Source organism: Bacillus rossius, chromosome 14 (assembly GCF_032445375.1).
Source record: "Bacillus rossius redtenbacheri isolate Brsri chromosome 14, Brsri_v3, whole genome shotgun sequence".
NCBI lineage: Eukaryota > Metazoa > Arthropoda > Insecta > Phasmatodea > Bacillidae > Bacillus > Bacillus rossius.
The window spans coordinates 24,411,175-24,427,823 of NC_086341.1; the positions used below are offsets into that span (position 1 = coordinate 24,411,175).

Below are 16,649 nucleotides of genomic sequence, written 5' to 3' on the forward strand. Positions count from 1 at the left end.
TGCGTGTTACAGCACCACGATTCAAGGTTCACGCAGAAGCGTCATTGTGTACTGAGTACTAGCTGTGGTACCTTGCTTCGCATGGGTCGATCAAGATTTTCAACAGGGCCAGTTTTATTTTAAGAATCAGTATAAAAAAATGGGGGTTGTCTGTAAAGTCTGTTTATGGACGATAATTTTACGTGATAACGTCATAAGAAAACATTGATGAAAAATTGCATAATTTTTAATTTTTGTAATATTATTTACAGTTTTTGCAAATATAATTTAAATAATTGGTTTAAATATAATCAAGAACAATTAGTTAAAAAGCCCGCCTTAACCGGTTTGATATTGTAGAAGAAATTCTCGCACGGTGGTTGGCCGGTTCTTGCACGCTCGGCTCAGGCGGAACGTGACAATTTTTCGTGCGTGCAGCCGGCGTTCATCAATTTATAAGACATTATCACGTCAAAAAAATGTGAACGAGTATTTCAATACTCGCCAGAGATGTGTAACATCTGAACTCGGTAACGAGCAAATTCATGTGTTCTCATGTTGCAAATACACGGAACTCGAACACGGCATTTAGCGTAGAATTGTTTCAAATAATGCCGAGCGTGATAAATGTACAAAAATTGTGTATTCAACCAAATTTCTGGACACGAATCATACGTATTTTTCGCTGCCGGAGCTGCTACGTCGACTATCGTATCATTTGATTAGAGGTGCGAAATTTAAAACTATATAATGAAACGGCTATGATAAAGGAAAAAAAAAGTCTTGTAAAAATACTTAACCCCGGCTTTAGATCTTATTTTATACCAGTAATTTTATTAAAATACTGCATATCTTGTTACAATATATTAAACAGATAATACTATGAAGTTTCCATTTGGCTTTGTGAACGTTCGGTCGCGCCATACGGCCACAGATGGAATCACCGTGGTAAAAAATTTCCGTTTCGCCCGACTTCCGTTCCATTCACGAAATTACTCCTATCAAATGCCTTACACCTAGAGATAACATATTACACGTCAAATATATATATCCAAAAGTCAAGATCCAGCAATTTATTTTTATTCGTGTCTGGCCTTCAAAATCAAATTTATTTAACCACTACTGTGGCAAAGTGATGGCAAAAACAATTACAGGAAAAACTGTAATGAGATGAAAATTATGTTCATTGATGAGTTGTATAAAATAGGCCAGACGGTTATTTATAATATACTTTTTTTATCAATTGAATGTGTATACTAAGTGTGTACTAACTGTCGGCTCGCGCGGGAGTGCTGGTACGACATTGTTAATTTGTTACATGTGTAACGGTTTAATCAGTGTCAATCAAGAATACGATAAATCTAGTCGATTTTCTCCGTTTGTAGTTACAAATATGGAATTCGTAAGTTTTAAAACGAAAAACGTGGGGCGCATGTGATCGATAATATTAAGAATTGTAGGAAGAAGCTGTCGTTAAGAAAACTCACACAACAGTTCATATCATTTGCAGTGCAATAAAATTGTTAGTGAACTATTCGTGCCTAAATTGTCTATTGAATGCGCCCTGTGATTTTCGTTTTAAAATTTACAAGTAAATTCATAGTTGTTAAAAATCAACAATCACAAGTTTTTAGGACAATCTGTATGGGGTTAGGAATCTCTTAGGGGTTATAAATCTTTACGGGGTTATTAGGAATTATTTTATACTTTTTAGATCGTTTTAAAAACGTTTCTTGAATATATTTTTTACTTAATTATTATTTTCTGCTTTTTTTTAGTTTTGTGTGTGTGAAATTACAATCAATTTAATTTTTAGTAAAGATACAGTATATGATTTTATTCATAACTCCATACAGATTGTAATGAAAATTTATGACTGTGAATTTTAAACAGCTATAAAAATACTTGTAAGGTTTAAAACTAAAAACGAGGGGCGCTTGCAATAGATGATCGTAAGAAGAAGGCAAGCCGTGACGGATCCACCAAACGACAGTGCTTGTAGAATTCAGTGCAACGCTATCTATTGACGAAGTTCTGAACTAAACTGTTATCAGGGCCGTTGGTTCGCTAGTAACCTTGAGCTTTGCCAAGCGAACGGGTCTCGACAAGGAGAAGGATAGGAAGTTGCCTGACCTCACTGTGTGACCGTGTGGCAGACATTTCTCCTAGCCCCGTGTGCGTGATATAGGCACCTCCTACGAATACTGCGTTATGCATCCCGCAACACTTTCCTACTCTCCTGCGCTTAGCTTAATGCCACGAATCCAGGAGCTTTGCCAAACAAAAGTAAACAAATTTATAACGCATATATAATCAAACTGAAAAGAAATCGAGTTAATATTGCATTGTCATCCAATTCTGCGCTATTTTAAGAGTTTAAAGTCTCTGACTCATCGGGAAGTTAGTTTAAAATCGATTGCAAAATTTGTACCGAACAAAGAAATGGACAGACAAGAAAACTAGTCAATAAAAACGTTTTAAAAAGCTAACTTTCGGTTATTCTCCGTGTGTTTTTGGTAGGTTTCGAAGAAATACTACTTTAGCCCTGACCATGATGCGACTTCCGGAACATTTTTATATAGTTTTTCGTTTCTGGTTCATAGACCCCAAAACAATCGTCAACTCAAAAATGTATCAATATGTTTTTATAAATCACATTTTTATGATCACGATCACTGCCATAATTTTGCATAAACCACTTCCAAACTGATACATAAAATATAGTAATTGAAAATCTCAGTCTAGTTTGTTAATGGGCAAAATCCCACTAAAGGGGTATAAATGAGGAAGGTTTTTGAAAAAAAAAAAAAAAAAATCACTATAACTTCCATAATATAAAAAATAAAATCTGTTTGAACGTATTATAACTCATAGACGTAATACCAAAAACTTGTGTCTAAATAAAATTTTGATACGACGAACTATAACTGCAAGGAATAATAAAAACCGAGGGTTGAGGGACAAAAATATCAAAACTCCCCTAGTAAGCACACCATCGAATCCGTTAAAAATTGTTTGTCAAACCTATAATTTTTATCTAAAACTTTCATCTGAAACCATGTTTGATAAAACTAAATATTTCTGCAAGGGGTTGAAATAAACAGGGGTACAATTTAAAAGACAATAATCATTCCCGTACCAAAAAATTTTTGATAAGACAAACCATTCCTGCAAAGAGATGAAAAAACAGGGGTAGAAAAAAATTATAACTTTCTTACTATATACCCAATTAAATCCGCTCTCATTTGTTGTGAAGCTTTAAAATACTATCTACAACTTTTGTCCTAAATAATATTTTATACTCCCAACCATTACTGCAAGGGGTGGGAAATAACAGGAGTTGCAGGGTGAAAAAATTAATAACTCGTTTGGTAAGTATATGATCAAATTATTTCAAACTGTTTGTAAACAGTTTTTGATACAACCAACCATTGCTGTTAAGAGCGCAATAAACAGGGGTTAAAGTACAAACAATTTCATAACTATCGTATTAGGTTAACTATAAAATCTATAACAATTTATTGTAAATCTTCTAAAAATTCTCTAAAACTTTGGTCTGAAACAGTTTTTGATAATACGAACCATTACTGCAAGGGAGTGAAAAAACCAGAGGTTGGAATAAAAATAATAAATAAAAATTCAGTACAGTGTAAACAACTTTATACTTATAACTTTTTATTTGTATATCAAACCGTTATAGTTTATGAAAAAAATTTAAACATTATCTAACACATTTGGCTGAATCAATTTTTGATGAAACGAGCTATCACCGTAAAAAAAGGAGGTTGAAATAAATATATTCAAAACTTCGTTACTATCAAATTCGTTTGAATTTATTCTAAACCATTTTAATGTTATCTTAAACCTTGGTCCAAAGTAAATTTTTATACGACCACTTATTAGTGCAAGAGATGAAAAATAGTGCTTAAATATAAAAAAAATAATAACTATTAGTATGCATAATGTGACATTCATTGTAAGCTATTCAATGCTGAATGCATTGATTTAAAAGCAATCGAAACATTTTTGCTGCGTGTAATATAAGAAAATGTTTCAGTGATGATTTTGTAATATTGGTGAAAATAGAGGATATTATGTACATTAAGTTCTTAAAATGGTACAAATGTTTATGGGAGATTCCAGAACATTTCCAAAAGAAAAAGATACTTCAAAATCTACCTGGGCCTGTAGGATGTGCCCAAAGGGATTTTTTAAACCTGTATGTGTGGTGCCATGCATACTCTAGTTCACATCTAGTGAAATATCGGTAGAGGTTTTAGTCGAAGCTGCAAATGACTGATCATAGTTGACGAGCTCTCGATCATAGGCATCGTGCGTCGGACACGACCGAACATACCTGAAGGATTACGATAGGCAAGCCAATACCTAGCAAACCACAAGATCGCAAAGCTATAAGAAATGCATTAGGCCAGTATGCCCATAATTTACTATTACCTCTGAAATTATTTCGATGAATTTACACATTTAAGAGACAAGCAAAATTTTATTTTATCATTAAAATTTGTACAGTATTATAGTGTACCGGTATATTAAATCTTACAATTCGCGAAAAATCTTAAAATATAAACAGAATGAAATTACGTGCAGTTTTAATTGTTTTTCATTTTGTTTTCTGTACAAATATTATCTTTTGACTTCGGTAGAAAATGCGATTCATACAAGCGATTTTATATTATTTTCCGATAGTTATATATTTTTTAACATTTTAATTTGAGAGGGTTTGAAGCTCTAGTAATATTAGTGTTTAAGTTAGGCGTGCACATAAGTGAAACCCAAGTACAGGCAGAAAACTTCTGAAAAATAATTGCATGTATTACGTTTCACTTGTTTAAAAGGACTTGCAGGTAGGTTTTTTTTTTTTACTTTTTAAAACACTACCCAATCTACTTGATTTTTGTGAATTGGCAGCTTCATGAAATGGTTGACTTTACCTTTACCACAAACAATGAGAACAAAAATTGGCATTGCACGCAGCGCCTGTAACATGTGCAACCAACATTCCGACGCCGAGACAAGTGGTTGCCTATTTTGTAGGTCGTGCACAACAAATTTTAGAGATTCACGCCTTATAAATTATGCGCAGAGCTCTATAAAAATATGCGCGTTAAAAAAAACTGTCCAGGATATTTGAGTGGCGCCTACAAGAAAAGCATTCAAGAAAATCTTTAGTTTGGAAGAGTGGAACGACAAAATTATTTTCCCCTGAGTTTCTTTCAACGGCCTCCTGAAATGACGAGGCGGTAACCAGAGGCATGCATTTTTCGCGAAAATATTCCGATACTAGCTGACAGTTAAAACACTGTAGCATCGTCTGCTTTCCGTGATTGGGCGAGTTTCTTTCGGGTGCGTGTATACTGTCGTTGTACGCTTGCGCCGCATCTATCTCTCTTCCACTCGATTGGAACAACCATCGATTTGACTTTTTCGAGGCACATTAAACTTGAAACACTCCCATTCGTTTCCTACTTTTCCTATCATCGTCCTATCCAAAACAGAATAACACAGATTGGAAGAAGTTAAATAGCAAACATGTATAAAAGTTATAGTTAAAATAATCTTTTCGTTTGAGTAATAAACATATTTGAATTAATGAGTGCAAATAAAAGTAAATTTATCAATTAAATTGTAGATTTCATTTCACTCCTTCTTTGTATCCATACAAAATAGTGATAATTCAATAAAAATGATTCAATTTTATTCATAAGAGTATGCAATCATTTTATCAATGTTTTGTTATGCGTTGTCACGTAAAACTATCGTCCGTAAACTGACTTTACAGACAACCAATTTTTTTTAAATTTTTAGTTCATAAAATCAATACCACACGTTTCACAACACAACCAATTTTTCCGGGATCATAACATGATATTCTGATGTGACCTGATTTGTAATTTTGAAATATTTGGTTTAGCATCGGCACCATCTTTATATTTTATTTGCTTAAGAATTAATTTACATATAATTTCTACTAATTTCGGCTCTACCAATGTTTTATTTTTTTAATTTTAATTTACTATTCTGTTTTGATTTTATATTGTTTATGTGAATACATATTTTGATTTGTTAGTCATCGTTGTATATTTTCATGATATTTGAATTTACTGTTTTACATTATTAGTTTTACAGATTATGTACAGCGATTTCAATTGAAATTGGTAAATTCAGTCCGCGTTGAAAGTTAATCCTAAACGTAATAAATGTCTTAGTTGCTCTAAATATTTGAACATTTAAACAGTTTCTAAGCTACAAACAGGCTCACAGCCTACAGTGCTAAAGCAAGACTGTATTTGGAATAGTTTATGGGCTAAAAGGTCAGTCATGCTGATAGCAATAGTAAATATTGTATCAATATCAATACTTCAAGAGATTTTGATAGTTTTAGTTATGGTGTATTTCATTATAGTTACATGGATAGCATTTTATGAAACTCTTTGCATTTTACAACTTGAAACTTAAACCGAAATTCCGAAAAAATTATAAATTTTATAGGACTATTAAATAATAATGGAATTTTGAACTATATGGAGGGGTATGTCAACTGAAAATACATTATGTTATGTACAATGCAGAACACCAGCTTTAAGTTTATACAGAAAATTCATTACTTCCAATGGGTCAAAAGAACTACATATTAATATATTCTAACGTCGCAGAATAAATTGTAAAGTTATGTCGTAACTTATTAAAAGTTTAATCAGTTTAACTTCTTATCTTAAAAGTAACATGAAAATTCATATTTTTATGTATAGTTTTTTTCTAATACTGTGCAACTAAAAAATTTATAACGTATGCTCAATTAATTTTGAGTTTAGGGGTTCTTTAACTTTACACCTAAATTTAATTTATTTTAAAATAAAATAATCAATTTGTTTTTACTATGATTAATTGCATAATTAAAACGGCGAAGGGGTGTTAACACAGTACTAATTGGAAGCAACGGGCAAGTATTTAAACCACATATGTGCCTGAAAAGGTACTTTTTTCCCCACTGCTCTTATTTCGTTCGTAAGTGTTCTTTAATAATTATCCACGAATTAGTGACACGAAACAGATTGTAACTCCAAGGTTAGGCGTTCGGCCACGGCGAGGCAAGAACAACTTTCACAGATGCTTGGAGCAGATACATGAATACGTCATTAATCTGCGCTTGTGTGATAAATGGTATTACCTCCAAAGCTACAAACGTGTTGTTGAAAAATGAAACAATGTAATATATATATATATATATATATATATATATATGTGTGTGTGTGTGTGTGTGTGTGTGTTTGTAGGTTTTGTTCAGCTGTATCTTGCTTGAACGCTTGACGAGCCTGGAAGATGTTGAAATGTTTCATACTTGAGATTACTCAAAAAAGCCAACAAAAAAACGAAAACATTAATCACACAGAATCAAATGAATTCCATTGCAAGCTCAGGAAAAAAAACATACGTATCAGCTTGAAGGTAAGAATTTAGGGAATGTGTGTGTATAACTTTGCGATGTTGATGATTAAAGTTTCAATGGGACGATTCCCCCGTCCCTAAACCCACAACTTTTCCATCTGTTTTTTTAAATTTTATTTTAAAGAAGTTTAACGCTAATTCTTTGCTGATGTGTTGTTAACACGGTTAATAATACGCACTTCACGATTACGTTTTTACGATTCTTTCTAGCGAATTCCTTTTAAGCTATTAGACTAACTTCTTGCATTAGCCTTTATTCAGCTACGGATTTTTTTGCCAACTAGTTGCTAGCCAGAAAGACTTCAAATTTAGAATAGTCGTCAACTCCATAAACAAAGACCTACACGTGTGTTAGCTGCATGGCGACGTGCGTAGTATCCTATATACCACACACACACACACACACACACACACACACACACACACACACCTACACACACACCTACACACACACATACCTACACACACACAAATATATATATATATATATATATATATATATATATATATAAGATATATTTCCTCACTTCGTGGTTATTCTTCTTAATTTGATTTATTTTTTTTGTAACTACTGTTTTTAAACAGAATAATACGACACAAAAATTGTTGCAAGACGTTTAATATTAATATGTGTCTTTCCCTCAAATTTGTTTTTTAAAATGATATCTTGCCCTCGAAAAGAGTGGTGTTAGCCATCACTGACCTAAAAAAAATATAATAATACCCTACCGAAAAACAAGTATAAATTTTAGCCAGAACTGTATAATGTAACACACCTACTCTAACCTATCTTTTACTTTTACAACTGCAAAAAAAAAAAAATCGTGAGCGAGTTTTTCAGTTACAAACAAATTCGTGTGTTCCCATGTCGCAAATACATACATTTATAATACGAAACTCGGACACGAAACTTTACGCAGAACTCTTTAAAAATAATGCCGGGGTCGTGATAAATATATACCCAGATTGAGTATTGAACATAATTTCTTGACGCGAATCACTCGCAGTTTCCGCACCAGCCGCTAGAATTCGTTTCCGGAGCAGCTACGTCGGATATCGGATCATTCTATTTGCAGAGCGAAAATTTTAAAACTATATTATTAAAACGGCTGTATAAGACTTGTTAAAAATACTTTCCACAGATTGTAGCACCGTGGTTGCACATTTACGTTCCATTCACGAGCTCACTGCTACCAAAGAAAAAAACCCGAACCTGCACGAGCGCGGAACACTGCGGTGTCTGACTTGGGGTCAAGTCATTAGGCTCACACCTCATGAATACATCAAAACTCCCCCAGGCAACTGATCCCGTTAGGGTGTAATCCTGGTCAGGAGAAAAGATGGTTCTTTTACATGCCTGACACTGTTGCCAGTGTCCAACATTGGTTCCGATAACCGGGAAATAGATTCGCCATTTCCAATCGCGGCGTGTTACTGGCGAGCGCACGGCTAGGTCGAGAGGTTGAGGAGACCCATCCCAACTTCGGCCCCACCGACCCGCCCCCAGCTCCGCCGTGAACTGGGGTCAGTGAAACATGTTACGGGCTCCGGCAGAGTGACGCCTGCCGACTCCGGTGAGTGGCGCCAAGACGCCCCGGCGTCTCGTCGTGAAAGCAGCAGCACGACGCGTCGTCTAACTCGCTTCCGGCGCCCTGGCGTCTCGAGGATGTACCCTGACCCTCCCCTCCCTCTGCGGGACATCCGAGTGCCGATATCAGCTGTTCCGTTACATGTGCTGGCCGGAGTAGGCCTACCAGTCGTCGCCAGCCTGGGGTATGCCAGGTAGCCGGAGATTATCCTCTTATTTTGGTCCTACTTTACCAAGCTCGAATAAAAAGCATACTTTATTTATACAGAAAATAAATAATTTTCTTTTTAAAAAATACATATTAACAAACCTTTGTTGCAAAGCTTGAATGTACGCAGTTTTATTTTGTTTGTCCGTCCAGAGCGACAGGACATGTCATTTGTGCGAAAATTCCATCAATCGGTGCCAGATTATTCTTTTAAGGTTTGGGGAAATGCGAGTGGGGGGGGTTTGGTTTTTCGAAAACTCATATCGACAGTGCCTTCCTCCTGTTTTGATTGTCATTTTGGGAAATTTCATCAGGCTCGGAGTGAAACCGTAGATTTATATAAAAAACAAACCTACAGACTATGTTGTTAGAAATTGAGGAGTTGCATGGAAATTGGGCATATAGTATTATGGACCATTTTTCCCAATAATGTTTAATATCTTTCGCCACAAAGATATATCAACATACATGTCCTTCTCTCTGGTTTTAGAAAAATCGAAATAATTATTGCTGCACAATTAAAACGCCCTTAAGTGAAATAAGAAAAACTTCATTCTTGGGAAAAATTAAATCATAATATATTTCAGGGACTTTTCAACGAATGAATTCATTTAAAGTGAACAAAGAGTTCGTGGTTCTAGATAACTACATCTCCATATAAACAACGCCGGGTTTCGATCCCTGATATCCAAATTCCGCTGTAAACAATGTGAACAACCACGTGGAAGGAGAAAGAGAGCTTTTGCGGTAGAACTTAAAGTTATTTGAAGGTTTGATTAACATTCAATTATTATTTTTTGATAATAAATGTTCAAAGTAAAAAAATATTGATGATTTGAAACCATTGTTATTCATAAATTTGAAATGAAACAACTCGTGATTTTATTATAATTATGTGATTTTATATGTTATGTATTATTAACCATGTATAAAATTTAAAACATATGTACATCGTGAAATGATTTAAACACGCGTAAAAATTCATGAAAATGGTTACCTTTTGTATTGTAAGTAGGCCTAAATATTAAATTGTTACGGTTTTATTTGTTACGCAATGTGTAAATACTTCAGTGAAAACGTGTAAAAAATTACTTATTCCACAGTCTCGTGGTTTCTACGGAAAATATATTGAATAAATATATAAAGTTGAGGATGAAGTATGTGTCATTAAAATTGTCTCAAATTTTGACAGTCTTCGTAGCCTTCTGTCACCGTTGTTCTGTCAACCTGTGTGTAAACTAATTCACGTGGCAGTCATTGTACGCAAACATACATAATATATTGCTTTGTTAGTGACATTTATATAATGGATACCACCGGTACTGCTTTCGAGAACCGGTAAACTTGAGACTTGTTACACAACACAGACTGTGATAGTGCATGCGATGGGTAGCAGTCACTAGGCCGAAAGTCATTTGGCCGAAATTTCGGCCTAGTGCCTGTCGGCCTAGTACCTGTCGGCCTAGTGCCTGTTGCCAGAGTTAAGACATATTTACAGCGAGATAATTTTTCAATTTTTCGGCCTAGTGCCTGTCGGCCTAGTGCCTGTCGGCCTAGTGCCTTCGGCCTAGTGTCTTTCGGCCTAGTGATTTTCGGCCTACTGCCGCGGCCCCCATGCGATCACTTAATTATCTTCAGATATATATTTATTTTTAAAATCATATTATCCCCTCCCTACCCTTTTTCATTCTTTTAGGTGTGGAATTTCGTAATGATATATAAACTATGTCCACAAAAGATTTTTCACAAATAAAAAGGTGTTACATAAAGCTTCTGTAACATAACTTTCGCGTTATGCTAGACCATATACATGATTATTTTAAAAAAAATGTAAATATAAACATACAAAATTGTTTTTCCCTGCTTTAGGCCACTAACGTGTGTTCATTTTATGTCATGTTAATAATTGAACTCAAAATGAAACCTCTCGTCCCCTTTCCCTCTAGATAGCAAAACATTTTTTTTTTCTTGTTATGATCAAGTTTAACGCCCTTTACTTTCTGATGTTGTGCTGATTTTTTTTTCCACCAATACTCACCTCATGATCGCATTTTCACGATTCTTCGTAGCGAGGTACTTTGAAGATATAAAAGTTCTGTCTTTAGCTTTTATGCTTTTACGGTTTGTTTTACCGTCAGTTGCCAACCAGAGTGACGTCTGACCAATACATCCATGCATGCTGAATCAAAAAGTCCCTCTCTGCGGGTGCCCACTTGTGCTTACAAAATCTTAACTGTGAAATGGGAATGATAAAATATATCTCGCATTCCCCGCTCCCCCCCCCCCCCCTTTTAGGGAATCCTACAGATTTTAGACCTTGCATTCGTGGATGGAATTTACCGTTGTTATTGTTCTGCATTCTCGTAAGTCGTCGACCTTTTCCCAATGGAACCTGAGAAATCCAGAACAATCCTCGCGTCCCACCGACTGTCAACAGTTCTGGGGGTCATAGTATTGGAAGGCCATCCGGTTCAACTGAGCGATAATTAGACCGGTAATCAACGGCGCGCCATCAGTATCTCGTCACGCCAATCTCCGGACGTGACGCCGTTCGAACCGCAGGAGGTGTTCGTAGCCTCGATCACATCGAGTGTGTTTTACTGTCCCTAGTCCGACTGCAGAGTCTCGATCTCAGTTTGCAGTCTGCAGCGTAATGGAAACCCAAGTTCTATGAAACCAAGATGACGTCTCCTTATAATTAAAAATTTAATATTATCAGATAGTGCTTTTGATGAAATACAATGAGAGTGTTTTTTTTCCTCTCGAAATTCTCATTTAAAATTAACCTTTACAAAATACAATGTTTCAGGTACATTCAGATACAATTTAAAATAATTTCAAAACGTTATGAAGTGTCTTAAACCGTTTGTGGTGTATGTCGTATACCTGGCAACAGAGCACATCGAAACAAGAACAGCGCTAACGGCAGATAGTTGATTGGTAAGAGAGAGTAGATGTCCATTAAAATGCACTCTGCAAACTAAGGGTGGAACTTGCTATAATTTCAATAAGGCGATCTAGGATTCAATTCCCTGCGGAGTTCGACACTAGGGGTCTTTGGGTAGATAACAGTCACTATTTCGTAGGTTATTTGACTGAAATGTCGGAGGAACTACTGTTGGTCCAGTGACTTCGGTCAAATGACATTCGGTGTAATGCATGTCGGTTAAACGATATTCGACCTAGTGCCTGGCGGTCAAATGACTTTTGGTCTACTGCCTCGGCCCCTCGGCACTAGTTCGTACGCATCCTTAATATCCTTAAACAGTCCTTGATTTCATTCTTATTTCTTAAGAGCCCTTAAATTTTACTACGGGTCCATTAAAATATCTCAATGAACTTCGCATAGGAGCCGTTATGTTGTTGGAGCCGTTGTATTTTTTCGTTTTGGACTCCTGAAACATGCACTTATTTGTATTTGTAACGAATGAAATACTCTTTGTGCCTGCGTTGTGTTGTCTGCGTGAAGTTCATGTATGTGACGCAACTAACCTAACCTAACTTTTACATTTGCTACAGAAAAAAATAACAGTCCGAAGCTGAATGAACGGCGGATTATTTGACGTTTGACTCGGGGTTTGTGAATAGTAGTTTACTCTTTCTAATGTCACGGATGCACATACGTGTCACGTACTAGGATGCGTATTCACTACGAGATAACGAGTATCCGCACCTACACGCAAGGAGACACGGAAGCGCTCACGGCCACGCAATTGAGTTGGTCAGCTTCCAACACTTCCGTTAACGTGAATCTGTAGACAATGTGTTACGTGGAGTTACGAATTGTCACGTAATGGCAAGCTGTGCAGTGGTTGTAGTCTCTTTTCTCGTATTTCGCTACGCCCAAAACATTGCGCGAAAATGGTGTTTGACCACGCCAGATGATGGTTTATAAGCAAGGATTAGACTTATTTTTATTAGGCTCAATAACATAAATCAGTACTTTATTATTTAAAGGCTTTTCTTCTTGCTTATCCTCAAGAGAATCTAGCCACGCAGTAGTATTATAATCTAGTTTTTCCTTCACCTCTATTTGCTTAAGCGTATCGCTCAAGACAGCCAAGGGCGTTACATCAATCATATTGTTTGCTTGATCATAACTAGAAAAATATTTCATTCCTTCAAGTAAGACTGCAAGTATATGTTTACAGCCACTTCAACACAATACAGTTCTTTAAAACTTCTACAATACAAGCACTACATTTAAACCAATGTTTTGGTTGTACTGAAAAATGGCCCTGGACCATCAGTTGGACAAAAAAAATGGGTCGGAAGTGAAACTTAACTGAAAGAGGAATAGGTAATTTGTAGAGTACACAAATATTGGAAACAAGTGTACATGCAAGTGTACAGGTATGCTAGTATCAGAGTGCGAAGTAAGCGATTGAGCAAGTACACAAGTGCATAATTATACTATGACGCAAACATGCCATCGAGCGCTGTTGCTACCATCTGTGTTTTCGTTAATAATTTGTTAGCAATTGAATCACAATGTAGGTTCACGATTTTAACAAACATGGTGACAACAAAAACCTCTAAATAGTCCTTACCTTATTTTTGCTGCACCTTTTCGCTGCGCTCTGAAGACGTAATTTTCTCGACTCACCCTTCCAACTGTAATATAAGTTTCACATAAAAAAATATTTCTCCTTAAGCACGCACATACACAGTGCGCTTCGCTGTGCCACACATTAATTAATATTAAGTTTTGGCAACAATATTTTATGTCTTTATGCTCTTTTTCATGTAATGAAGTAACGGATAATAAGCATTTTATTTTTTTTAACGAAATAACTTAAGAAACATAAAAATAATTATTGATAACTTAATAGAGTGTATTGTGCACATATGTTATGGAAACTTTTTAGTTATTATTTTATTTGACATTTCTGAATTTTCAGTTATTACTATGGTATTTATGTTATGAATTTGTTTGACTCTAGTTATGAGTATAGTCTTTGGTTTGACTAGTGTCCCGCTCCTTGAAGCAATTTCTGTGATCCTTCTAAGGATGTATTGTTTTGTTTGAAGTTGGAACCTTGACAGTATTTTTTGTTTTAAAAACTGTGTCATTGAAAGATTTTGTTTCTTTTATTTACGTTTTGTTTCACGTGTTGCATCTGTCGCCGTGACGTCAGCGCAGCAGAACACCAATCAGAAGCTACGATTTAAAAACTTAGAACTTTTGAACATTTAAAACTGAAAACGACCTTATGTCTTCTGCCGCCATGATGTGTACACCCAGCTACGGAAGCGCTATGAATATCTAACATAAAATGTATCTTCAATTAGCATTAATTTCAATAAAAATTGTTATTATAAGTCTTAAATTGCAACAAAGCTATATAGCTAGGCCAATACCCTACGATATTGCACACAGAATTGAAATTTGCGTTTTAAATAACACCGCGTGAAGTCCCTGTGTTTCCTATGAACATCACTATTTCCAAGCGGCGAGGCCGTGTAACAAACTAACTGACACTACAAACTAGAGAACCCCCAGCTATATTTGACATTATTAACTCTGAAAATCGAAAGTAAAGTTTTAAATATATAGTTGAAACCACATAGAGAGGAAACTAGTGGATCCAGTGGTTTAAGACTAAATATATCGTATTCACCACTGATCTCTCTAGCCGGAGCAGACAGAACCCATATTTTAATTAATTATTAGTTTGTGCGTTTTATTAAAATTTGTAAATATCCCTGTTAAAAGTGTTACGAGAACTACGGGGCAAACACTTGCATATCAGATGTGCACAACCTAATTTCCTTTACATTATCAAGCTTAAGAATAATGAAAGCATGATATCAAATATTGATAAAACAATATTTTCAATACAGTATTTATTTAATTGAAAGTTTTAACATGACACGTTGTAGATTGATTCTGAGTGCAATCTGTTAATGGTTATTGCCGGTTACACAAAGTGTAATCAGTTGTGTTATTGCCAATTCAAATCAGTTTATAAAGCATTATATTTTAAAACCTCAAATATATAATTTAATTTGTTTATTTCCTCACATATTTATTGTACTTTCATGACAGTCCCATTGTATTTGGTTGCTGGTAAGACAAAATATTCGGCGTAGATCTGTGTGTTGAATTATACATTATTAGTATTTTGAGTACAGAAATTGTTGTAAGGCAACCTAGCTCACACACACGCATATCACGCATTTTCAGCACTTAAAATTAAAATATATTATAAAAGAAAAAAAGAAAAAGAAAATAAATATTATTGGAAAACATAAATCGTATGTGGATATTTATGTGAGAATACCATGGCTACTAAACGCCAGCTGACAACTGACCGTGGCATACATGTAAACAAAGATGGCTAATTCGTGACACTATATAACCAAGACTATTATTGTTGAAAGATTTTTTATGCGGGCCTTGCAATGCAGGATAATGTAGCCGAGGGGCGGACACTAGAAAGCTGGACAGGGTAGCCGAGGGGCGGACACTAGAAAGCCGGACAGGGTAGCCGAGGGGCGGACACTAGAAAGCTGGACAGGGTAGCCGAGGGGCGGACACTAGAATGCCGGACAGGGTAGCCGAGGGGCGGACACTAGAAAGCTGGACAGGGTAACCGAGGGGCGGACACTAGAAAGCTGGACAGGGTAGCCGAGGGGCGGACACTAGAATGCCGGACAGGGTAGCCGAGGGGCGGACACTAGAAAGCTGGACAGGGTAACCGAGGGGCGGACACTAGAAAGCTGGACAGGGTAGCCGAGGGGCGGACACTAGAATGCCGGACAGGGTAGCCGAGGGGCGGACACTAGAATGCCGGACAGGGTAGCCGAGGGACGGACACTAGAATGACGGACAGGGTAGCCGAGGGGCGGACACTAGAAAGCTGGACATGGTAACCGAGGGGCGGACACTAGAAAGCTGGACAGGGTAGCCGAGGGGTGGTCACTAGAAAGCTGTACAGGGTAGCCGAGGGGCGGACACTAGAATGCCGGACAGGGTAGCCGAGGGGCGGACACTAGAAAGCTGGACAGGGTAGCCGAGGGGCCTACACTAGAAAGCTGGACAGGGTAGCCGAAGGGCGGACACTAGAATGCCGGACAGGGTAGCCGAGGGGCGGACACTAGAATGCCGGACAGGGTAGCCGAGGGGCGGACACTAGAAAGCTGGACAGGGTAACCGAGGGGCGGACACTAGAAAGCTGGACAGGGTAGCCTAGGGGCGGACACTAGAATGCCGGACAGGGTAGCCGAGGGGCGGACACTAGAATGCCGGACAGGGTAGCCGAGGGGCGGACACTAGAATGTCGGACAGGGTAGCCGAGGGGCGGACACTAGAAAGCTGGACAGGGTAACCGAGGGGCGGACACTAGAAAGCTGGACAGGGTAGCCGAGGGGCGGACACTAGAATGCCGGACAGGGTAGCCGAGG

At 36.9% G+C, this 16,649-nt stretch overlaps 1 protein-coding gene across 3 annotated transcripts in view; it reads left to right on the forward strand.

Moving 5' to 3' along the window:
• LOC134538717 (nocturnin) overlaps positions 1–16,649 on the forward strand; it is a 337,405-nt gene that overhangs the window by 169,335 nt on the left and 151,421 nt on the right. The gene's annotated exons all lie outside the window — the stretch shown is intronic.